The sequence below is a fragment of the Anabrus simplex genome, chromosome 3 (genome assembly GCF_040414725.1).
Source record: "Anabrus simplex isolate iqAnaSimp1 chromosome 3, ASM4041472v1, whole genome shotgun sequence".
Taxonomy (NCBI): Eukaryota; Metazoa; Arthropoda; class Insecta; order Orthoptera; family Tettigoniidae; genus Anabrus; species Anabrus simplex.
Genome location: NC_090267.1, coordinates 487819312 through 487841172, shown reverse-complemented (window position 1 = coordinate 487841172; position 21861 = coordinate 487819312). Strand labels below are relative to the sequence as shown.

Genomic DNA, 21861 nt, shown 5'->3' with positions numbered 1-21861 from the left:
TGAAAATTACGAAAAATCTTAGAAGCTCAATGACATCACTGGTGGAATTGACGGAGAACTTAGAAATACCTCTGAGCAACATTGCTAAAGGATGGGGCAAACTGCTGAAGCCAGGTGACATAGTAGGTAGAGGCCTAAGTGGCGGAGGAGCTGTTTCAGAAGGAGCATTATTCAACGAGGTACGACGTTCAGATTCGTTTTCTAATGGGGCAGAAGTTTGTTGGACTCCTACAGATTTCCTACTTTCTTCCCCCATGGGAGAATCCTCATCGCTAACTACGTTTACCGTAGCGGGTTGGTCAGTTTTGGAAGGGACTGCTCCAGTTAACAATAGGCTAACCTTACTGGACAATTCAGAAAGGTTTTGGAGAAGAGCACTGGCCTCTTTCCCTTGTGTGTCACTCAACTTAAGAGACAATAGATCACTAACTCTATTGGAAAAATGGTACAATCTAGCTTGTACACGTTTGAGTTGATTAGGTGATGGATCACCCCCTTCAAAAAAACTAACTACAGACGCTAGCTCAGTAGCATTATCAGTGATCGTGGAGAGAGCGTCGTCAATATCTTTCTCTCCCAAAGTTGGGATGGTAATAGGCAAATCAAGGGAATCTTTAAGCTTATTGGTATCTACCGCAACCGTGCCTCCAGATTGAACATTTCTAATTGTTAATTCATAAATGAATTCCTCCTTGCACAAATAGCCGGGATGAAGGACATCGCGAGGGCCGGATATGATGACAAAAGATAGACGAATTTCGAAAATAAGAAGGAAAATTCCAGCGACGGAGAAAATTGTTAGAGTTCAAAACAAAAGCAATGTTTAGCCGTCAAAAGGGGCTAAAAAGAGACCCATTCAACCACGCTCTGCTACCACTTGTTCCGAGGTTTTGGTGGATCAGCAGAGGTGATAAGAAGGTGCGGGCTGGAATGGGTCTAACTACAAGTACGAAAGATGAATTAAAATTTAAATAAATGTTATCTTTTCAGAAGAGCCAAATTTCACAGATTTATATAGACTTTGAACAAACAACAAATAACAACAAGTTAAATCATTTACAAGATCAAGAAAGCTAAGATTTAGATAGACTTTGACAATCTGGGACACAAGCCCTAATTTGTACAATTCCTGAGCACTCATCTCACAATCGACATCTTACCAAAGGGCAGAAATTCCTTCAATACAATGGAGCGTTTGCTCCCACCTTTAAATCTCAAGCCTCTCTGAAGCACGTTTACCACAAGAGAAAAGAGCTAACCCGCGCTTAATTTTTCAAGCCTATTAAAGGCATTACCTAGACTTCAGAATTCACTGCCATCAAGGCACAACTTACAAATATAAACAGGGGTATCTCGTACCCAATCTACTGGGCCTTCGTGGAAAAGAACAGATTAATTAAATGGCCCCACAATACCAAGATGAGTGGAGGCGTAACCTTGCACTCCTACATGAAGCTTGTTAAAACCTAAGTGGCGCTAGGCCGATAAGCAGGTGACACGAATACAGAATAAATTTAACGCATTAAGAAGGAATAGACGAACGGTTACAAAAACGTAGTCACCTCAAATTCAAGATGAAGGGGAGCTCGAGAGGGTAAGACACTCTCTATCCCCTATTTACAGTTAAAGTTATATGAAAAGACCGGAAAGATTTACATGTTTCAAAGGATAGTTTACATATTAAAGTTTTCGGACCTGCCCCAAGAGATAAACTGCTGAGCTGGCAAAAAATAAAGATGTTAAACGGCCATTACCTTGTTGAAGAACTGCTGCCAGAAGAAAGGGCGCTTCCCGCCCCCTGCTACATATTCACACACAGAACTAGATGTTGTTCGAGTGGCGAAGAGTCAAGCAAATCAGCAGTTTTAAACCCTCGTGGAAGATTCGGGACCTTTCATGAATAATAAAGACACACCCACTCAACTTTATTGGGTAGCTAAGAGTTACACATGGAAATTCGAAGAACAAAGCTATGATTGGAGAAAAATTAATTACAGAAATTACTGATTGGCTAAATTAAAAACTGGCGGAAAGAAAGCTTAATATTGCCAACCCACAAATGAAAGAACAAAATTTAGTAAAAACAAAAACTTTTGAATAGAAAATTTCTTGGAGAAAGTTCATTCCTTCGCACCAGGGTGCATGACCCTAGTTTTTTTAGGCAGTGACATCTATGAGGTCCGCCTCTGTGGTGTAGTGGTTAGCGTGATTAGCTGCCACCCCCGGAGGCCCGGGTTCGATTCCCGGCTCTGCCACGAAATTTGAAAAGTGGTACGAGGGCTGGAACGGGGTCCACTCAGCCTCGGGAGGTCAACTGAGTAGAGGTGGGTTCGATTCCCACCTCAGCCATCCTGGAAGTGGTTTACCGTGGTTTCCCACTTCTCCTCCAGGCGAATGCCGGGATGGTACCTAACTTAAGGCCACGGCCGCTTCCTTCCCTCTTCCTTGCCTATCCCTTCCAATCTTCCCATCCCTCCACAAGGCCCCTGTTCCGCATAGCAGGTGTTTCTGTTTACCCTCCAGGTTCGGTTTTTCCCTCGGACTCAGCGAGGGATCCCACCTCTACCGCCTCAAGGGCAGTGTCCTGGAGCTTCAGACTCTTGGTCGTGGGATACAACTGGGGAGAATGACCAGTACCTCGCCCAGGCGGCCTCACCTGCTATGCTGAACAGGGGCCTTGCCGCGGGGTTTGGGGAAGATTGGAAGGGATAGATAAGGAATAGGGAAGGAAGCGGCCGTGGCCTTAAGTTAGGTACCATCCCGGCATTGGCCTGGAGGAGAAGTGGGAAACCACGGAAAACCACTTCGAGGATAGCTGAGGTGGGAATCGAACCCATCTCTACTCAGTTGACCTCCCGAGGCTGAGTGGACCCCGTTCCAGCCCTCGTACCACTTTTCAAATTTCGTGGCAGAGCCGGGAATCGAACCCCCGGACCTCCGGGGGTGGCAGCTAATCACGCTAACCACTACACCACAGAGGCGGTCAACCTCCTTGATAAATAAGGAATAAAAATACATTCGGCCGAGGAGAACATTGAACCCTGTACCCCCAGTTTAAAATCCTAATGCTGGACCAACTGAGCTATTCGGGCTATACTCACACACTTTTTCATTTACATTTCTCACAGACACTTGGTATCCTCGTTGATAAATAAACAAGAAAAATGCGTTCGCCCGAACAGGGCTTTGAATACTGGACCCTCAAGTTAGAATCCTATTGTCCTACTGACTGAGCTACTGGATCTACATTCGCAAATATTTCATTTACATTTGTCACAGACACTTGATGTCTTCCTTGAAAAGTAGGCAAAAAATACTCCATCCGCCCGAGAAGGAATTTGAACGTTGGACCCTCGGGTTAAAAGCCTAATGCTCTACCGAGTAAGCTACGCGGGCAAGATACGGAACTTTTGTCATTTATATACTTCTCACAGACCCTTCGTGTCAACCTTCACAAATAATCAATAAATTTGCGCTCGTAAGCGCAGGGATTTCAGCCCTTAACCCTCAAGTAGTAAGCCTAATGCTCTACCGGCTGAGCTAACCGAGTTACATTAGTAAATTTTCCATTGACATTTTTCACAGACACTCAGTATCCTCGTTGATGAATAAGCAATAAAAACGGGTTCGCCAGAACAGGCTTTGAACACCGTACCCTCAGGATAAAGGCCTAACGCTCTATCGACTGAGCTACATTCGTACATTGTTCAATTATTTTTCTCACAGACACTTCATGTCTTTCTTGAGAAATAGGCAATAAATTTTCGTCCGCCCGAGCAGGGATTTGAACCCTGGACCCTCAGGTTAAAAGCCTAATGCTCTACCGACTGAGCTACTCGGGCTATATTAGCATTAATTTTATTTACATTTCTCACAGACACTTGATAGCCTACTCGATAAATAAGCGATAAATTTCCGTTCCACTGAGCGTGGATTTGAACCCGGGACCTTTAGGCTTAAAACTGAATTATCCACCGACTGAGCTACTCGGGCTACCTTCCGGAAGAACAGTTTTTGTGTTCTCACAGGGCTACTGGTGTACATTTGAAGGATAAAAATTGGAAATCCGTTGCCAGATCTTGTAATGGATCCCTGGGTCATAAGATAAAAGCCTAATGAAGTACCGACTGATCTGATAGGACTTACTTGCCAATTTATTTGTCCGTATCTCACGAGGCTCTTGGGGCACTGCTTGATAAACAAACAAAAAGTCCGTAAGCCCGAAGAGACGATTGAACCCTGGAACCTTTCTTTCTTTCTTTCTTTCCTTCTTAATCTGTTAACTCCCAGTGTTGGTTCTTCTCACGGACTCACCGAGGGTTCCCACCTCTACAGCCTCAAGGACAGTGTCCTGGTGCGTAGCATATTGAGTCGGTGATAAACTGGGTAGAATGACCAGTATCTCGCAGGGATTGGGGGATGGGAAGATTGGGAAACATAGGCAAGGAAGAGAGAAGGAAGCGGCCGCGACCTTAAGTTAGCTACCACCGCGGCATCCTCTACGAATGAGCTACTCGGGTTAGAGTCACACCTTTCTTCATTGACATTTCCCAAAGGAAATTGATATCTTCGTTGAAAAATAAGCAATAAATTTCCATGCAACCCTGCATGGATTTGAATCCAGACCCTTAGGTTAAAAGCCTAATCGTCTGTCGACTACTCGGGCTATATACATACAATTTTTCATATATATATTTCTCACCGACACTTGGCACCCTCCTTGACAAATAATCAATCAAAATGCGTTCGCCCGGGCTGGGATTTGATCCCTGCACCCTCATGTTAAAAGCCTAATGCTCTACCGACTGAGGTACTCGGGTTACATTCGAAAAATTTTCATTTCCTTTAATACAGACACTTGGTATTCTCGTTGAAAAAAAAAAAAAAAAAAAAAAAACACGTTCGGCGAGCAGAGATCTCAACTCACGACCTTCGGGTCAAAAGCCTAATTCTCAACCGACTGAGCTACTCTGGATGCGCCCCCGCGTTTTTCTTTGTTTACATTTCTCACAGACACTTGATATCTTCTTTGAAAAACAGGCATAATATTTCCGTCCGCCCGAGCAGGGATTTGAACCCTGGACCCTCAGGTTAAAAGCCTAATGCTCTACCGACTGAGCTACTAGGGCTACATTCGCTCCTTTTTATTTACATTTCTCACAGACACTTGATAGCTCCCTCGATAAATAAGCGATAAATTACCGTTCCCCTGGGCATGGATTTGAACCCCGGACCCTGAAGCTAAAAACGGAATTATCTACCGACTGAGCAACTCGGGCTTCACTACGGAAGAACAGTTTTTGTATTTCTCACAGGGCTACTGGTGTACATTTGACTGATAAAAATTGGAAATCCGTTACCAGATGTTGTAATGGTTCCCTGGGTCTTAATATAAAAGCCTAATGAAGTACCGACTGATCTGATAGGACTTCATCATCATCATCCGTTTACCCTCCAGGTTCGGTTTTGTGGATGGATGGGAAGATTGAAAGGGATAGGCAAGGAAGAGGGAAGGAAGCGGCCGTGGCCTTATGTTAGGTACCATCCCGGCATTCGCCTGGAGGAGAAGTGGGAAACCACGGAAAACCACTTCCAGGATGGCTGAGGTGGGAATCGAACCCACCGCTACTCAGTTGACCTCCCGAGGCTGAGTGGACCCCGTTCGAGCCCTCATACCACTTTTCAAATTTCGTGGCAGAGCCGGGAATCGAACCCGGGCCTCCGGGGGTGGCAGCTAATCACGCTAACCACTACACCACAGAGGCGGACCTCTTTCCTTCTTAATCTGTTAATTCCCCAGTGTTGGTTCTTCTCACGGACTCATCGAGGGTTCCCACCTCTACAGCCTCAAGGACAGTGTCCTGGAGCGTAACACTTTGTGTCGGGGATACAACTGGGTAGAATGACAAGTACCTCGCCCAGGTGGCCTCACTTGATATGCTGAACAGGCGCCTTCGTGGGGGATGGGAAGATTGGAAAACATAGGCAAGGAAGGGTGAAGGAAGCAGCCGTTACCTTAAGTTAGGTAGAATCGCGTTATCCTCTACCGACTGAGCTACTCGGGCTAGAGTCACCCCTTTCTTCATTTACATTTCTCAAAGAAAATGGATATCTCCGTTGATAAATAAGCAATAAATTTCCTTGCTCCCCTGCATGGATTTCAATCCAGACCCTTAGGTGAAAAGCCAAATCGTCTGTCGACTACTCGGGCTATATTCATACAATTCTTCACGTATATTTCACATCGACACTTGGTATCCTCCTTGACAAATAATCAATCAAAATGCGTTCTCCCGAGCAGGGATTTGTTCCCTGGACCCTCAGGTTAAAAGCCTAATGCTCTACCGACAGAGCAACTCGGGCTACATTCGTATATTTTTCATTCACATTTCTCACAGACACTTGGTATCCTCGTTGATAAATAACCGAAAAGAACGGATTCGCCCGAGCAGGGATTTGAACCCTGGACCCACAGGTTAGAAGCCTAATGTTCTACCGACTGAGCTACCCGGGCTACATTCGTATACTTTTTATTCATATTTCTCAGAGACACTTGATATCTTCCTTGAAATATTGGCAAAAAATTTCCATCCGCCCGAGAAGGGATTTGAACTCAGGACCCTCAGGTTAAAAATCCCAATGCTCTACAGACTGAGCTACTCGGGCTACATTGGTAAGTTTTTCATTTACATTTTTCACAGACACTATGTATCCTCCTTGATAAATAAGCAAAAATCCGCATTCGCCCGAACAGACATTTGAGCTCTGGACCCTGAGGTAAAAAAAACCTAATGCTCTACTGATTGAGCTACTGGGTCTACATTCCCTAGTTATTCCTTTACATTTCTCACAGATACTAAGTATCCTGCTTGATAAATAAGAAATAAAAATGCAATCGGGCGAAAAGAGATTTGAAACCTGTACCCTCAGGGTAAAAGCCTAACGCTATATGACTGTGCTACTCGGGCTACAATGGAAAAATTTTCATTTATATTTCCCATATAGACTTGATGTCTTTCTTGAGAAATAGTCAATAAATTTCCGACCGGGCGAGTTGGCCGTGCGCGTAGAGGCGCGCGGCTGTGAAGCTTGCATCCGGGAGATAGTAGGTTCGAATCCCACTATCGGCAGCCCTGAAAATGGTTTTCCGTGGTTTCCCATTTTCACACCTTAATTAAGGCCACGGCCGCTTCCTTCCAACTCCTAGGCCTTTCCTATCCCATCGTCGCCATAAGACCTATCTGTGTCGGTGCGACGTAAAAAAAAATTCCGTCGCCGGAGCAGGGACGTGAACCCTGGACCCTCAGTTTAAAAGCCTGATGCTCTACCGGCTGAGCTACTCGAGCTACGATGACAATTTTTTCATTTACATTTCTCACAGACACTTGGTATCGTCGTTGATAAATAAGCAAAAAAAAGCGTTCGCCCGAGCAGGGTTTTGAACCCTGGACCCTCAGGTTAAAAGCCTAACGCTCTACCGACTGAGCCATTCGGGCTACGTTGTTAACTTTTTTATTTATATTTCTCACAGACACTTGGTATCCTCGTCAATAATAAGCAATGAGTACGCCTTCGCCCGAGCAGGGATTTGAACACTGGACCCTCAGGTTAAAAGCTTTATGTTCTACCGACCGAGCTACGCGGGCTAAATGGCTAAATTTTTCATTTACATTTCTCACAGACACTTGGTATCCTTCTTAATAAATAAACAAAAAGAACGAGTTCGCCCGGGCAGGGATATGTAAACTGGACCCTCAGGTTAAAAGCCTAACGCTCCACCGACTGAGCTACGCGGGCTAAGCTCACACATTTTTCATTTATATTTCTCACAGACACTTGATGTCTTTCTTGAGAAATAGGCAATAAATATTCGTTCGGCCGAGCAGGGATTTGAACCCTGCACCCTCAGGTTAAAAGCCTAATGTTCTACCGGCTGAGCTACGCAGGCCGAGTCCGCACATTTTTTCATTTATATTTCTCACCGATCCTTCGTATCCCCCTTCACAAACAATCAACACAATTGCGTTCGTCCGCGCAGGGATTTGAACCCTTGAACCTCAAGTTATAACATTGATCCTCTACCGACTGAGCTACTCGGGCTAAATGGCTATTTTTTCATTTACATTTCTCACAGACACTTGGTATCCTCCTTAATAAATAAACAAAAAGAACGAGTTCGTCCGAGCTGGGATATGAAAGCTGGACAGTCAGGTTAAAAAAGCCTAATGCTCTACCGACTGAGCTACTCGGGCTTTATTCGTACAATTTTCATTTACATTTCTCACAGACACTCAGTATCGTCTTTGATAAAGAACCGCAAAAAAAGTTCGCCCGAGCAGGGATTTGAACCCGGGACCTTCAGGTTAAAAGCCTAATGACCTACCGACTTAGCTACTCGGGCTACATTCGTACACTTTTCATTTAAATGCCTCACAGCCACTTGATGACTTCCTTGAAAAATAGGCAAAAAGTATCCGCACGCCCGAGAAAGGATTTGAACGTTGGGACCTCAGGTTAAAAGCCTAATGCTCTACGGACTGAGCTACTCGGACTATGTTATCATTTGTTTTATTTACATTTCTCACAGACACTTGATAGCCTCCTCGATAAATAAGCGATAAATTTCCGTTCCCCTGAGCGTGGATTTGATCCCGGGACCTTTAGGCTAAAAACTGAATTATCTACCGACTGAGCTACTCGGGCTACCTTCCGAAAGAACAGTTTTTGTGTTCTCACAGGGCTACTGGTGTACATTTGAAGGATAAAAATTGGAAATCCGTTACCAGATGTTGTAATGGATACCTGGGTCTTAAGATAAAAGCCTAATGAAGTACCGACTGATCTGATAGGACTTACTTGCCAATTTATTTGTCCGTATCTCACGAGGCTCTTGGGGCACTGCTTGATAAACAAACACAAAGTCCGTAAGCACGAAGAGACGATTGAACCCTGGAACCTTTCTTTCTTTCTTTCTTTCCTTCTTAATCTGTTAACTCCCAGTGTTGGTTCTTCTCACGGACTCATCGAGGGTTCCCACCTCTACAGCCTCAAGGACAGTGTCCTGGTGCGTAGCATATTGAGTCGGTGATAAACTGGGTAGAATGACCAGTATCTCGCAGGGATTGGGGGATGGGAAGATTGGGAAACATAGGCAAGGAAGAGAGAAGGAAGCGGCCGCGACCTTAAGTTAGGTACCACCGCGGCATCCTCTACGAATGAGCTACTCGCGTTAGAGTCACACCTTTCTTCATTGACATTTCCCAAAGGAAATTGATATCTTCGTTGAAAAATAAGCAATAAATTTCCATGCAACCCTGCATGGATTTGAATCCAGACCCTTAGGTTAAAAGCCTAATCGTCTGTCGACTACTCGGGCTATATACATACAATTCTTCATATATATTTCTCACCGACACTTGGCATCCTCCTTGACAAATAATCAATCAAAACGCGTTAGCCCGGGCTGGGATTTGATCCCTGCACCCTCATGTTAAAAGCCTAATGCTCTACCGACAGAGCAACTCGGGCTAGAGTCACACCTTTCTTCATTTACATTTCTCAAAGAAAATTGATATCTCCGTTGATAAATAAGCAATAAATTTCCCTTCTCCCCTGCATGGATTGAATCCAGACCCTTAGGTGAAAGCCAAATCGTCCGTCGCCTACTCGGGCTATATTAATACAATTCTTCATGTATATTTCACATCGACACTTGGTATCCTCCTTGACAAATAATCAATCAAAATGCGTTCTCCCGAGCAGGGATTTGTTCCCTGGACCCTTAGGTTAAAAGCCTAATGCTCTACCGACAGAGCAACTCGGGCTACATTAGTATGTTTTTCATTCACATTTCTCACAGACACTTGATGTCTTCCTTGAAAAAGAGGCCAAGAATTCCCGTCCGCCCGAGCAGGGATTTGAACCCTGGACCCTCAGGTTAAAAGCCTAATGCTCTACCGACTGAGCTACTCGGGCTTCGTTCGGATATTTTTCTTTTACATTTCTCACAGACACTTGGTATCCTCCTTGATAAGTAAGCAAAAAAACGCGTCCTCCCAAACACACATTTGAACACTGGACCCTCAGGTTAAATGTTTAATGACCTACCGAATGAGCTACTGGGTCTACATTCGCTAGATTTTCCTTTACATTTCTCACAGACACTTGATGTTTTCCTTGAGAAATAGTCAACATGATTCCGTTCGCCCGAGCAGGGATTTGAACCCGGGACCCTCAGGTTAAAAGCCTGATGCTCTACCGGCTGAGCCACTCGGGCTACATTGGTAAATTATTCATTTACATTTCTCACAGACACTTGGTATCCTCGTTGATAAATAACCCAAAGAACGGATTCGCCCGAGCAGGGATATGAAAACTGTACCCTCAGGTTAAAAGCGTAACGCTCTACCGACTGAGCTACTCGGGCTACGCTCAGACATTTTTCATTTACATTTTTCACAGACACTTGATGTCTTTCTTCAGAAATAGGCAACAAATATCCATTCGCCGAGCAGGGATTTCATCCCTGGACCCTCAGGTTAAAAGCCTGATGCTCTACCGGCTGAGCTACTCGGGCTACATTGGTAAATTATTCATTTACATTTCTCACAGACACTTGGTATCCTCCTCGGTAAATAAGCAAAGAAAGGCGTTCGCCCAAGCACACATTTGAACACTGGACCCGCAGGTTAAACGAAGAATGACCTACCGACTGAGCTACTCGGGCTTCACTCGTAAATTTTTCATCTACTTTTCTCACAGACACTTGATGTCTTCCTTGAAAAATAGGCAAAAAATATCCGTACGCCCGAGAAGGAATTTGAACGTTGGACCGTCAGTTTAAAAGCCTAATGCTGTACCGACTGAGCTACTCGGGCTACGTTAGTAGGCTTTCATTTACATTTCTCACAGACACTTGGTATCCTAGTTGATAAATAAGCCGAAACTTCCGTCCGCCCGAGCAGGGATTTGAACCCTGGACCCTCAGGTTAAAAGCCTGATGCTGTACCGGCTGAGCTACTCGAGCTACATTCGTATATTATTCCTTCATATTTCTCACAGACACTTGATGTCTTTCTTGAGAAATAGTCAATAAATTTCCCTTCGCTCGAGCAGGGATTTGAACCCTGTCCCATCGGGTTAAAAGCATGATGCTCTAAAGGCTGAGCTACTCGGGCTACATTGGTAAATTATTCATTTACATTTTTCACAGACACTTGGTATCCTCGTTGATAAATAACCGGAAAGAACGCGTTCGCCCTAGCAGGGAATTGAACCCTGAAACCTCAGGTTAAAAGCCCAATGCTCTACGGTTTGAGCTACTCGGCTACGTTATTAACTTTTTCATTGACATTTCTCACAGACACTTGGTATCCTAGTTGATAAATAAGCCGAAACTTCCGTCCGCCCGAGCAGGGATTTGAAACATTGGCCCCTCAGGTTAAGAGCCTGATGCTCTAACGGCTGAGCTATGCGGGCTACATTTGTATATTTTTCCTTTACATTTCTCACAGACACTTGATGTCTTTCTTGAGAAATAGTCAATAAATTTACGTTCGCCCGGGCAGGGATTTGAACCCTGGACCCTCAGGTTAAAAGCATGATGCTCTACCGACTGAGCTCCTCGGTATATATACGCAAATTTTTTAATAACATTTCTCACAGACACTTGGTATCCTCGTTGATAAATAACCAAAATGAACGCGGTCGCCCGAGCCGGGATTTGAACCCTGGACCCTCAGGTTAAAAGCCTAATGCACTACCGACTGAGCTACTCGGGCTATATTCGCGTGTTTTAATTACATTTCTCACAGACACTTGATAGCCTCCTCGATAAATAAGCGATAAATTTCCTTCCCCCTGAGCGTGGATTTGAACCCGGGACCCTTAGACAAATAACGGAATTATCTACCGACTGAGCTACACTGGCTTCACTACGGAAAAGCAGTTTTTGTATTTCTGACAGGGCTACTGGTGTACATTTGAGGGATAAAAATTGGAAATCCGTTGCCAGATGTTGTAATGGATCCCTGGGTCTTAAGATAAAAGCGTAATGAAGTACCGACTGATCTGATAGGACCTACTTGCAATTTATTTGTCCGTATCTCACGCGGCAAGCCGCCTCTGTGGTGTAGTGGTTAGCGTGATTAGCTGCCACCCCCGGAGGTCCGGGTTGGATTCCCGGCTCTGCCACGAAATTTGAAAAGTGGTACGAGGGCTGGAACGGGGTCCACTCAGCCTCGTGAGGTCAACTGAGTAGAGGTGGGTTCGATTCCCACCTCAGCCATCCTGGAAGTGGTTTTCCGTGGTTTCCCACTTCTCCTCCAGGCGAATGCCGGGATGGTACCTAACTTGAGGCCACGGCCGCTTCCTTCCCTCTTCCTTGTCTATCCCTTCCAATCTTCCCATCCCTCCACAAGGCCCCTGTTCAGCATAGCAGGTGAGGCCGCCTGGGCGAGGTACTGGTCATTCTCCCCAGTTGTATCCCCCGACCAAGAGTCTGAAGCTCCAGGACACTGCCCTTGAGGCGGTAGAGGTGGGATCCCTCGCTGAGTCCGAGGGAAAAGCCGAACCTGGAGGGTAAACAGATGATGATGATGATGATGACATTTCTCACAGACACTTGGTGTCTTCCCTGAAAAATAAGCAAGAAGTATCCGTACGCCCGAGAAGGGATTTGAACGTTGTACCCTCAGGTTAAAAGCCTAATACTCTACCGACTGAGCTACTCGGGCTACGTTAGCAGGTTTTACATTTACATTTCTCACAACACTTGGTATCCTCGTTGATAAATAACCGAAAAGAACGTGTTCGCCCGAGCAGGGATTTGATCCCTGGAACCTCAGGTTAAAAGCATGTTGCTTTACCGGCTGAGCTACTCGGGCTACGTTGGTAAATCATTCATTTACATTTCTCACAGACACTTGATGTCTTTCTTGAGAAATAGTCGATAAATTTCCGTTCGCCCGAACAGGGATTTTAACCCTGGACCCTCAGGATAAAAGCATGCGTCTCTACCGGCTGAGCTACTCGGGCTACATGGGTAAATTGCTCATTTACATTTCTCACAGACACTTGGTATCCTCGTTGATAAATAACCAAAATGAACGCGTTCGCCCCAGCAGGGATTTGAACCCTGGACCCTCAGGTTAAAAGCCTAATGCTGTACCGACTGAGCTACTCGGGCTAGATTCGCGTTTTTTAAATACATTTCTCACAGACACATGATAGCCTCCTCGATAAATAAGCGATAAATTTACGTCCCCCTGAGCGTGGATTTGAACCCGGGACCCTTAGGCTAAAAACGGAATTATCTACCGAGTGAGGTACTCGGGCTTCACTACGGAAAAGCAGTTTTTGTATTTCTCATAGGGTAGGTGTACATTTGAGGGATAAAAATTGGAAATCTGTTGCCAGATGTTGTAATGGATCCCTGGGTCTTAAGATAAAAGCCTAATGAAGTACCGACTGATCTGATAGGACCTACTTGCAATTTATTTGTCCGTATCTCACGCGGCTGTTGGTTCACTGCTTGATAAACAAGTAAAAAGTCCGTAAGCCCGAAGAGTGGATTGAACCCTGGAACCTTTCTTTCTTTCTTTCTTTCTTTCTTTCTTACCTTCTTAATTTGTTAACTCCCCAGTGTTATCTCTTCTCACGGACTCATCGAGGGTTCCCACCTCTACAGCCTCAAGGACAGTGTCCTGGAGCGTAACACATTGTGTCGGGGATACAACTGGGTACAATGACCAGTACCTAGCCCAGGTGGCCTGACATGATATGCTGAACAGGGGCCTTCGTTGGAGATGGGAAGTTTGGAAAACATAGGCAAGGAAGGGGGAAGGAAGCAGCCGTGACATTAAGTTAGGTAGAATCGCTTTATCCTCTACCGACTGAGCTACTCGGGCTAGAGTCACACCTTTCTTCATTGACATTTCTCAAAGAAAATTGATATCTACGTTGATTTGAATCCAGGTCCTTAGGTTAAAATCCTAATCGTCTGTCGGCTACTCGGGCTATATTCATACAATTCTTCATGTATATTTCTCACCGACACTTGGTATCCTCCTTGATAAATAATCAATCAAAATGCGTTCGCCCGAGCAGGGATTTGAACCCTGGACCCTCAGGTTAAAAGCCTGATGCTCTACCGACTGAGCTGCTCGGGCCACGTTAGTAAGTTTTCATTTACTTTTCTCACAGAAACTTGGTATCCTAGTTGTTAAATAAGCCAAAACTACCGTCCGCCCGAGCAGGGATTTCAACCCTGGACCCTCAGGTTAAAAGCCTGATGCTCTACCGGCTGAGCTACTCGGGCTACATTGGTAAATTATTCATTTACATTTCTCACAGACACTTGGTATCCTCCTCGGTAAATAAGCAAAGAAACGCGTTCGCCCAAACACACATTTAAACACTGGACCCTCAGGTTAAAAGCCTAATGCACTACCGACTGAGCTACTCGGGCAATATTCGCATATTTTTAATTACATTGATCACAGACACTTGATAGCCTCCTCGATAAATACTTGCAATTCATTTGTCCGTATCTCACGCGGCTTTTGGGGCACTGCTTGATAAACAAGCAAAAAGTCCGTAAGCCCGAAGAGTGGATTGAACCCTGGAACCTTCCTTTCTTTCTTTCTTTCTTTACTTCTTAATCTGTTAAGGAAGAGGGAAGGAAGCAGCCGTGACCTTAAGTTAGGTAGAATCGCGTTATCCTCTACCGACTGAGCTACTCGGGCTAGAGTCACACCTTTCTTCATTGACATTTCTCAAAGAAAATTGATATCTACGTTCATAAATAGGCCATAAATGTCCATGCAACCCAGCATGGATTTGAATCCAGACCCTTAGGTTAAAAACCTAATCGTCTGTCGACTACTCGGGCTATATTCATACAATTCTTCATGTATATTTCTCACCGACAGTTGGTATCCTCCTTGCAAATAATCAATCACAATGCGTTCGCCCGAGCAGGGATTTGATCCCTGGACCCTCAGCTTAAAAGCCTAATGCTCTACCGACTGTGCTACTCGGGCTACAACGGAAAATCTTTCATTTATATTTCCCACATAGACTTGATGACTTTCTTGAGAAATAGTCACACAGTTTCCGTTCGTTCGAGCAGCGATTTGAACCCTGAAACCTCAAGTTGTAATCCTAACGCTCTACCGACTGAGCTACCCGGGTTGCATTCGTAAATTTTTCATTGACATTTTTCCCAGACACTCCTTGTTGATAAATAAGCAATAAAAACGGGTTCGCCCGAGCAGGGCTTTGAACACTGTACCCACAGGTAAAAAAAAGCCTAATGCTCTACCGATTGAGCTACTGGGTCTATATTCGCCAGTTGTTCTTTTACATTTCTCGCAGATACTAAGTGTCCTGCTTGATAAAATAGGATTAAAAATGCCTTAGGCCGAGAAGAGATTTGAAACTTGTACCCTCAGGTTAAAAGCCTAATGCTCTACCGACTGAGCTACCCGGGTTGGGTTCGTAAATTTTTCATTGACATTTTTCCCAGACACTCAGTAGCCTCGTTGATAAATAAGCAATAAAAACGGGCTCGCCCGAGCAGGGCTTTGAACACTGTACCCACAGGTAAATAAAAGTAGAATGCTCTACCGATTGAGCTACTGGGTCTATATTCGCCAGTTTTTCGTTTTCATTAACTTTCCTTCTTAATTTGTTAACTCCCCTGTGTTGGTTCTTCTCACGGACTCATCGAGGATTCCCACCTCTACAGCCTCAAGAACAGTGTCCTGGGGCGTAGCAAATTGGGTCGGGAATACAACTGTGTAGAATGATCAGTACCTCGCCCAGGTGGCCTCACATGCAATGTTGAACAGGGCCCTTCATGGGGGATGTTAAGATAGGGAAAGATAGGCAAGGAAGAGGGAAGGAAGCGGTCGTGCCCTTAAGTTAGGTACCATCGCAGCATCCTCTACCGACTGAGCTACTCGGGCTACATTCGTATATTTTTCATTCTCATTTCTCACAGACACTTGATGTCTTCCTTGAAAAATAGGCAAAATTTTCCATCCGCCCGAGCAGGGATTTGAAGCCTGGACCCTCAGGTTAAAAGCCCAACGCTCTACCGACTGAGCTACGCGGGCTACGCTCAAACATTTTCCATTTACATTTCTCACAGACACTTGATGTCTTTCTTGAATAATACGCAAAACGATCGCGTACGCCCGAGCAGGGATTTGAACCCTTGACCAACAAGTTATTGGCCTGTTTTTCGTTTACGGTACGCTTCTCACAGACACTTGGTATCCTGCTTAATAAATAAGGGATAAAACTTAATTCTGCCGAGAAGAGATTTGAAACCTGTACCCTCACGTTAAAATCCTAACGCTCTACCAACTGAACTTCTCGGGTTACACATCCACACTTTTTCATTTAAAATTTCTCACAGATCCTTGGTGTCTTCCTTGAAAAATAGGCAAAATCTTCCATCCGCCCGAGCAGGGATTTGAACTCTGGACCCTCAGGTTAAAAGCCTAATGATCTACCGACTGAGCTACTCGGACTACTGTAGGATATTTTTTTCATTTACATTTCTCACAGACACTTGGTATCCTCCTCGGTAAATAATCAAATAATCGCGTTCGCCCAAACACACATTTGAAAACTGGACCCTCAGGTTAAAAGCCTAATGACCTACCGACTGAGCTACTCGGACTTCATTCGTATATTTCTCATTTACATTTCTCGCAGACACTTTGTCTTCCTCGAAAAATAGGCAAAAATTTGCCATCCGCCCGAGCAGGGATTTGAACACTGGACACTCAGGTTAAAAGCCTAATGTTCTACCGACTGAGCTACGCGGGCTATTTCCGTACCTTTTTTCATTTATATTTCTCACGGACGCTTCGTGTCCCCCTTCATAAATAATCAATACAATTGCGTTCGTCCGCGCAGGGATTTGAACCCTTGAACCTCAAGTTATAAGCCTAAAGCTCTACCGACTGAGCTACTCGAGCTAAATGGCTATATTTTTCATTTACATTTCTCACAGACACTTGGTATCCTCCTTAATAAATAAGCGAAGATAATGAGTTCGTCCGAGCAGGGATATGAAAACTGGACCCTCAGGTTAAAAGCGTAACGCTCTACCGACTGAGCTACTCGGGCTACGCTCAGACATTTTTCATTTACATTTTTCACAGACACTTGATGTGTTTCTTGAGAAATAGGCAACAACCATCCGTTCGCCCGAGCAGGGATTTGATCCCTGGAGCCTCAGGTTAAAAGCCTAATGCTCTATCGACTGAGCTACCCGGGCTACATTCGTACATTTTTCATTTACATTTCTCGCGGGCACTTTGTCTTCCTCGAAAAATAGGCAAAAATTTTCCATCCGCCCGAGCAGGGATTTGAACACTGCACCCTCAGGTTAAAAAGCTTAATTCTTTACCGACTGAGCTACTCGGGCTACAGTATTATGTTCTTCATTTACATTTCTCACAGACACTTGGTGCCCTAGTTGATAAATAAGCCAAAACTTCCGTCCGCCCGAGCAGGGATTTGATCCCTGGACCCTCAGGTTAAAAGCCTAATGCTATACCGACTGACCTACTCGTTCTATATTCGTACTTCTTTAATTACATTTCTCACAGACACTTGGTGTCTTCCTTGAAAAATAGGCAAGAAGTATCCGTACGCCCGAGAAGGGATTTGAACGTTGTTCACTCAGGTTAAAAGCCTAATGCTCTACCGACTGATCTACTCGGGCTACGTTAGCAGGTTTTTCATTCGCATTTCTCACAGACACTTGATGTCTTTCTTGAGAAATAGTCAATAAATTTCCGTTCGCCCGAGCAGGGATTTGAACCCTGGACCCTCAGGTTAAAAGCATAATGCGCTACCGGTTGAGCTACTCTAGCTCCATTGGTAAATTGTTCATTTACATTTCTCACAGACACTTGGTATCCTCGTTGATAAATAACCGAAAAGAACGCGTTCGCCCGAGCCGGGATTTGAACCCTGGACCCTCAGGTTAAATGCCTAAAGTCTACCGACTGAGCTCCTCTGTATATATACGCAAGTTTTTTTAATAACATTTCTCACAGACACTTGATGTCTTCCTTGAGAAATAGGCAAAAAATATCCGTACGCCCGAGAAGGGATTTGAGCGTTGGACCCTCAGGTTAAAAGCCTAGTGCTCTACCGACTGAGCTACCCGGGGTACATTCGTAAATTTTTCATTTACATTTCTCACTGACACATGGTTTCCTAGTTGATAAATAAGCTAAAACTACCATCCGCCCGAGCAGGGATTTGAACCCTGGACCCTCAGGTTAAAAGCCTGACGCTCTACCGGCTGAGCTACTCAGGCTACATTACTAAATTTTTCCTTTATTTTACTCACAGACACTTGATGTCCTTCTTGAGAAATAGTCAAGAATTTTCCGTTCGCCCGAGCAGGGATTTGAACCCTGGACCCTCAAGTTAAAAGCATGATGGTCTACCGGCTGAGCTACTCGGGCTACATTCGTATATTTTTCCTTTACATTTCTCACAGACACTTGATGTCCTTCTTGAGAAATAGTCAATAAATTTCCGTTCGCCCGAGCAGGGATTTGAACCCTGGACCCTCAGGTTAAAAGCCTGATGCTCCACCGGCTGAGCTACTCGGGCTACATGGGTAAATTATTCATTTACATTTCTCACAGACACTTGGTATCCTCCTCGGTAAATAAGCGAAGAAACGCGTTCGCCCAAACACACTATTGAACACTGGGCCCTAAGGTTAAAAGCCTGACGCTCTACCGGCTGAGCTACTCGGGCTACATTAGTAACTTTTTCCTTTAGATTACTCACAGACACTTGATGTCCTTCTTGAGAAATAGTCAATAATTTTCCGTTCGCCCGAGCAGGGATTTGAACCCTGGACCCTCAGGTTAAAAGCCTGATGCTCTACCGGCTGAGCTACTCGGGCTACATTCGTGTATTTTTTTTTTTTTTACATTTCTCACAGACACTTGATGTCTTTCTTGAGAAATAGTCAATAAATTTCCGTTCGCCCGAGCAGAGATTTGAACCCTGGACCCTCAGGTTAAAAGCATAATGCGCTACCGGTTGAGCTACTCTAGCTTCATTGGTAAATTATTCATTTACATTTCTCACAGACACTTGGTATCCTCGTTGATAAATAACCGAAAAGAACGCGTTCGCCCGAGCCGGGATTTGAACCCTGGACCCTCAGGTTAAATGCCTAACGTCTACCGACTGAGCTCCTCAGTATATATACGCAAATTTTTTAATAACATTTCTCACAGACACTTGATGTCTTCCTTGAGAAATAGGCAAAAAATATCCGTACGCCCGAGAAGGGATTTGAGCGTTGGACCCTCTCAGGTTAAAAGCCTAGTGCTCTACCGTCTGAGCTACCCGGGGTACATTCGTAAATTTTTCATTTACATTTCTCACAAACACTTGGTGTCCTAGTTGATAAATAAGCTAAAACTTCCATCCGCCCGGGCAGGGATTTGAACCCTGGACCCTCAGGTTAAAAGCCTGATGCTCTACCGGCTGAGCTACTCGGGCTACATGGGTAAATTATTCATTTACATTTCTCACAGACACTTGGTGTCCTCCTCGGTAAATAAGCAAAGAAACGCGTTCGCCCAAACACACTATTTAACACTGGACCCAAAGGTTAAAAGCCTGACGCTCTACCGGCTGAGCTACTCGGGCTACATTCGTATATTTTTCCTTTACATTTCTCACAGACACTTGATGTCCTTCTTGAGAAATAGTCAAGAAATTTCCGTACGCCCGAGCAGGGATTTGAACCCTGTACCCTCAGGCTAAAACCCGGATCCTCTACCGGCTGAGCTACTCGGGCTACATGGGTAAATTATTCATTTACATTTCTCACAGACACTTGGTATCCTCCTCGGTAAATAAGCAAAGAAACGCGTTCGCCCAAACACACATTTGAACACTGGACCCTAAGGTTAAAGGCCTAATGCTCTACCGACTGAGCTACTCGGGCTATATTCGTACTATTTTAATTACATTTCTCACATACACTTGGTGTCTTCCTTGAAAAATAGGCAACAAGTATCCGTACGCCCGAGAAGGGATTTGAACGTTGGACCTCACGTTAAAAGCCTAGTGCTCTACCGACTGAGCTACCCGGGGTACATTCGTAAATTTTTCATTGAATTTTTTCACAGACACTCAGTATCGTCGTTGATAAATAACCGAAAAAACACGTTCGCCCGAGCGGGGATTGAACCCTGGACCCCCAGGTTAAAAGCCTAATGCTCTACCGACTGAGCTACTCGGGCTACGTTAGTAAATCTTTCATTTACATTTCTCACAGACACTTGGTATCCTCCTCGGTAAATAAGCAAAGAAACGCGTTCGCCCAAACACACTATTTAACACTGGACCCAAAGGTTAAAAGCCTGACGCTCTACCGGCTGAGCTACTCGGGCTACATTAGTAAATTTTTCCTTTAGATTACTCACAGGCACTTGATGTCCTTCTTGAGAAATAGTCAAGAAATTTCCGTTCGCCCGAGCAGGGATTTGAACCCTGGACCCTCAGGTTAAAAGCCTGATGCTCTACCGGCTGAGCTACTCGGGCTACATTCGTATATCTTTCCTTTACATTTCTCACAGACACTTGATGTCCTTCTTGAGAAATAGTCAAGAAATTTCCGTACGCCCGAGCAGGGATTTGAACCCTGTACCCTCAGGTTAAAACCCTGATGCTCTACCGGCTGAGCTACTCGGGCTACATGGGTAAATTATTCATTTACATTTCTCACAGACACTTGGTATCCTCCTCGGTAAATAAGCAAATAAACGCGTTCGCCCAAACACACATTTGAACACTGGACCCTAAGGTTAAAGGCATAATGCTCTACCGACTGAGCTACTCGGGCTATATTCGTACTATTTTAATTACATTTCTCACATACACTTGGTGTCTTCCTTGAAAAATAGGCAACAAGTATCCGTACGCCCGAGAAGGGATTTGAACGTTGGACCTCACGTTAAAAGCCTAGTGCTCTACCGACTGAGCTACCCGGGGTACATTCGTAAATTTTTCATTGAATTTTTTCACAGACACTCGGTATCGTCGTTGATAAATAACCGAAAAACCACGTTCGCCCGAGCGGGGATTGAACCCTGGACCCCCAGGTTAAAAGCCCAATGCTCTACCGACTGAGCTACTCGGGGTACGTTAGTAAAACTTTCATTTACATTTCTCACAGACACTTGGTGTCCTAGTTGATAAATAAGCTAAAACTTCCGTCCGCCCGAGCAGGGATTTGAACCCTGGACCCTCAGGTTAAAAGCCTGATGCTCTACCGGCTGAGCTACTCGGGCTACATTCGTATATTTTTCCTTTACATTTCTCACGGACACTTGATGTCCTTGAGAAATAGTCAATAAATTTCCGTTCGCCCGAGCAGGGATTTGAACCCTGGACCCTCAGGTTAAAAGCCTGGTGCTCTACCGGCTGAGCTACTCGGGCTACATGGGTAAATTATTCATTTACATTTCTCACAGACACTTGGTATCCTCCTCGGTAAATAAGCAAAGAAACGCGTTCGCCCAAACACACATTTGAACACTTGACCCTAAGGTTAAACTCCTGACGCTCTACCGGCTGAGCTACTCGGGCTACATTAGTAAATTTTTCCTTTACATTACTCACAGACACTTGATGTACTTCTTGAGAAATAGTCAAGAAATTTCCGTTCGCCCGAGCAGGGATTTGAACCCTGGACCCTCAAGTTAAAAGCATGATGCTCTACCGGCTGAGCTACTCGGGCTACATTCGTATATTTTTCCTTTACATTTCTCACAGACACTTGGTATAATCCTCGGT

At 44.7% G+C, this 21861-nt stretch overlaps 20 non-coding genes across 20 annotated transcripts; all 20 read right to left on the bottom strand.

The window, feature by feature from the left end:
* Positions 1 to 3769: 3769 nt before the first annotated feature.
* Positions 3770 to 3842, bottom strand: TRNAK-UUU (transfer RNA lysine (anticodon UUU)). The gene has a single exon. It is a non-coding gene; the product is annotated as a tRNA-Lys (tRNA).
* A 1214-nt stretch (positions 3843 to 5056) lies between these two features.
* Positions 5057 to 5129, bottom strand: TRNAK-UUU (transfer RNA lysine (anticodon UUU)). Its single transcript has one exon. It is a non-coding gene; the product is annotated as a tRNA-Lys (tRNA).
* Positions 5130 to 6441: 1312 nt separating this feature from the next.
* TRNAR-UCU (transfer RNA arginine (anticodon UCU)) lies at positions 6442 to 6514 on the bottom strand. The gene has a single exon. It is a non-coding gene; the product is annotated as a tRNA-Arg (tRNA).
* Positions 6515 to 7423: 909 nt separating this feature from the next.
* TRNAK-UUU (transfer RNA lysine (anticodon UUU)) lies at positions 7424 to 7496 on the bottom strand. The gene has a single exon. It is a non-coding gene; the product is annotated as a tRNA-Lys (tRNA).
* Positions 7497 to 9902: 2406 nt separating this feature from the next.
* TRNAK-UUU (transfer RNA lysine (anticodon UUU)) lies at positions 9903 to 9975 on the bottom strand. The gene has a single exon. It is a non-coding gene; the product is annotated as a tRNA-Lys (tRNA).
* Positions 9976 to 10203: 228 nt separating this feature from the next.
* TRNAK-UUU (transfer RNA lysine (anticodon UUU)) lies at positions 10204 to 10276 on the bottom strand. Its single transcript has one exon. It is a non-coding gene; the product is annotated as a tRNA-Lys (tRNA).
* Positions 10277 to 10953: 677 nt separating this feature from the next.
* On the bottom strand, positions 10954 to 11026 carry TRNAK-UUU (transfer RNA lysine (anticodon UUU)). Its single transcript has one exon. It is a non-coding gene; the product is annotated as a tRNA-Lys (tRNA).
* Positions 11027 to 11707: 681 nt separating this feature from the next.
* TRNAK-UUU (transfer RNA lysine (anticodon UUU)) lies at positions 11708 to 11780 on the bottom strand. The gene has a single exon. It is a non-coding gene; the product is annotated as a tRNA-Lys (tRNA).
* Positions 11781 to 13113: 1333 nt separating this feature from the next.
* Positions 13114 to 13186, bottom strand: TRNAK-UUU (transfer RNA lysine (anticodon UUU)). The gene has a single exon. It is a non-coding gene; the product is annotated as a tRNA-Lys (tRNA).
* A 909-nt stretch (positions 13187 to 14095) lies between these two features.
* Positions 14096 to 14168, bottom strand: TRNAK-UUU (transfer RNA lysine (anticodon CUU)). Its single transcript has one exon. It is a non-coding gene; the product is annotated as a tRNA-Lys (tRNA).
* Positions 14169 to 14244: 76 nt separating this feature from the next.
* Positions 14245 to 14317, bottom strand: TRNAK-UUU (transfer RNA lysine (anticodon UUU)). Its single transcript has one exon. It is a non-coding gene; the product is annotated as a tRNA-Lys (tRNA).
* A 3956-nt stretch (positions 14318 to 18273) lies between these two features.
* On the bottom strand, positions 18274 to 18346 carry TRNAK-UUU (transfer RNA lysine (anticodon UUU)). The gene has a single exon. It is a non-coding gene; the product is annotated as a tRNA-Lys (tRNA).
* A 229-nt stretch (positions 18347 to 18575) lies between these two features.
* TRNAK-UUU (transfer RNA lysine (anticodon UUU)) lies at positions 18576 to 18648 on the bottom strand. The gene has a single exon. It is a non-coding gene; the product is annotated as a tRNA-Lys (tRNA).
* Positions 18649 to 18876: 228 nt separating this feature from the next.
* Positions 18877 to 18949, bottom strand: TRNAK-UUU (transfer RNA lysine (anticodon UUU)). The gene has a single exon. It is a non-coding gene; the product is annotated as a tRNA-Lys (tRNA).
* A 535-nt stretch (positions 18950 to 19484) lies between these two features.
* Positions 19485 to 19557, bottom strand: TRNAK-UUU (transfer RNA lysine (anticodon UUU)). The gene has a single exon. It is a non-coding gene; the product is annotated as a tRNA-Lys (tRNA).
* Positions 19558 to 20534: 977 nt separating this feature from the next.
* On the bottom strand, positions 20535 to 20607 carry TRNAK-UUU (transfer RNA lysine (anticodon UUU)). Its single transcript has one exon. It is a non-coding gene; the product is annotated as a tRNA-Lys (tRNA).
* A 78-nt stretch (positions 20608 to 20685) lies between these two features.
* TRNAK-UUU (transfer RNA lysine (anticodon UUU)) lies at positions 20686 to 20758 on the bottom strand. Its single transcript has one exon. It is a non-coding gene; the product is annotated as a tRNA-Lys (tRNA).
* Positions 20759 to 21283: 525 nt separating this feature from the next.
* TRNAK-UUU (transfer RNA lysine (anticodon UUU)) lies at positions 21284 to 21356 on the bottom strand. Its single transcript has one exon. It is a non-coding gene; the product is annotated as a tRNA-Lys (tRNA).
* Positions 21357 to 21431: 75 nt separating this feature from the next.
* TRNAK-UUU (transfer RNA lysine (anticodon UUU)) lies at positions 21432 to 21504 on the bottom strand. Its single transcript has one exon. It is a non-coding gene; the product is annotated as a tRNA-Lys (tRNA).
* A 228-nt stretch (positions 21505 to 21732) lies between these two features.
* Positions 21733 to 21805, bottom strand: TRNAK-UUU (transfer RNA lysine (anticodon UUU)). The gene has a single exon. It is a non-coding gene; the product is annotated as a tRNA-Lys (tRNA).
* Between the last annotated feature and the right edge of the window lie 56 nt (positions 21806 to 21861).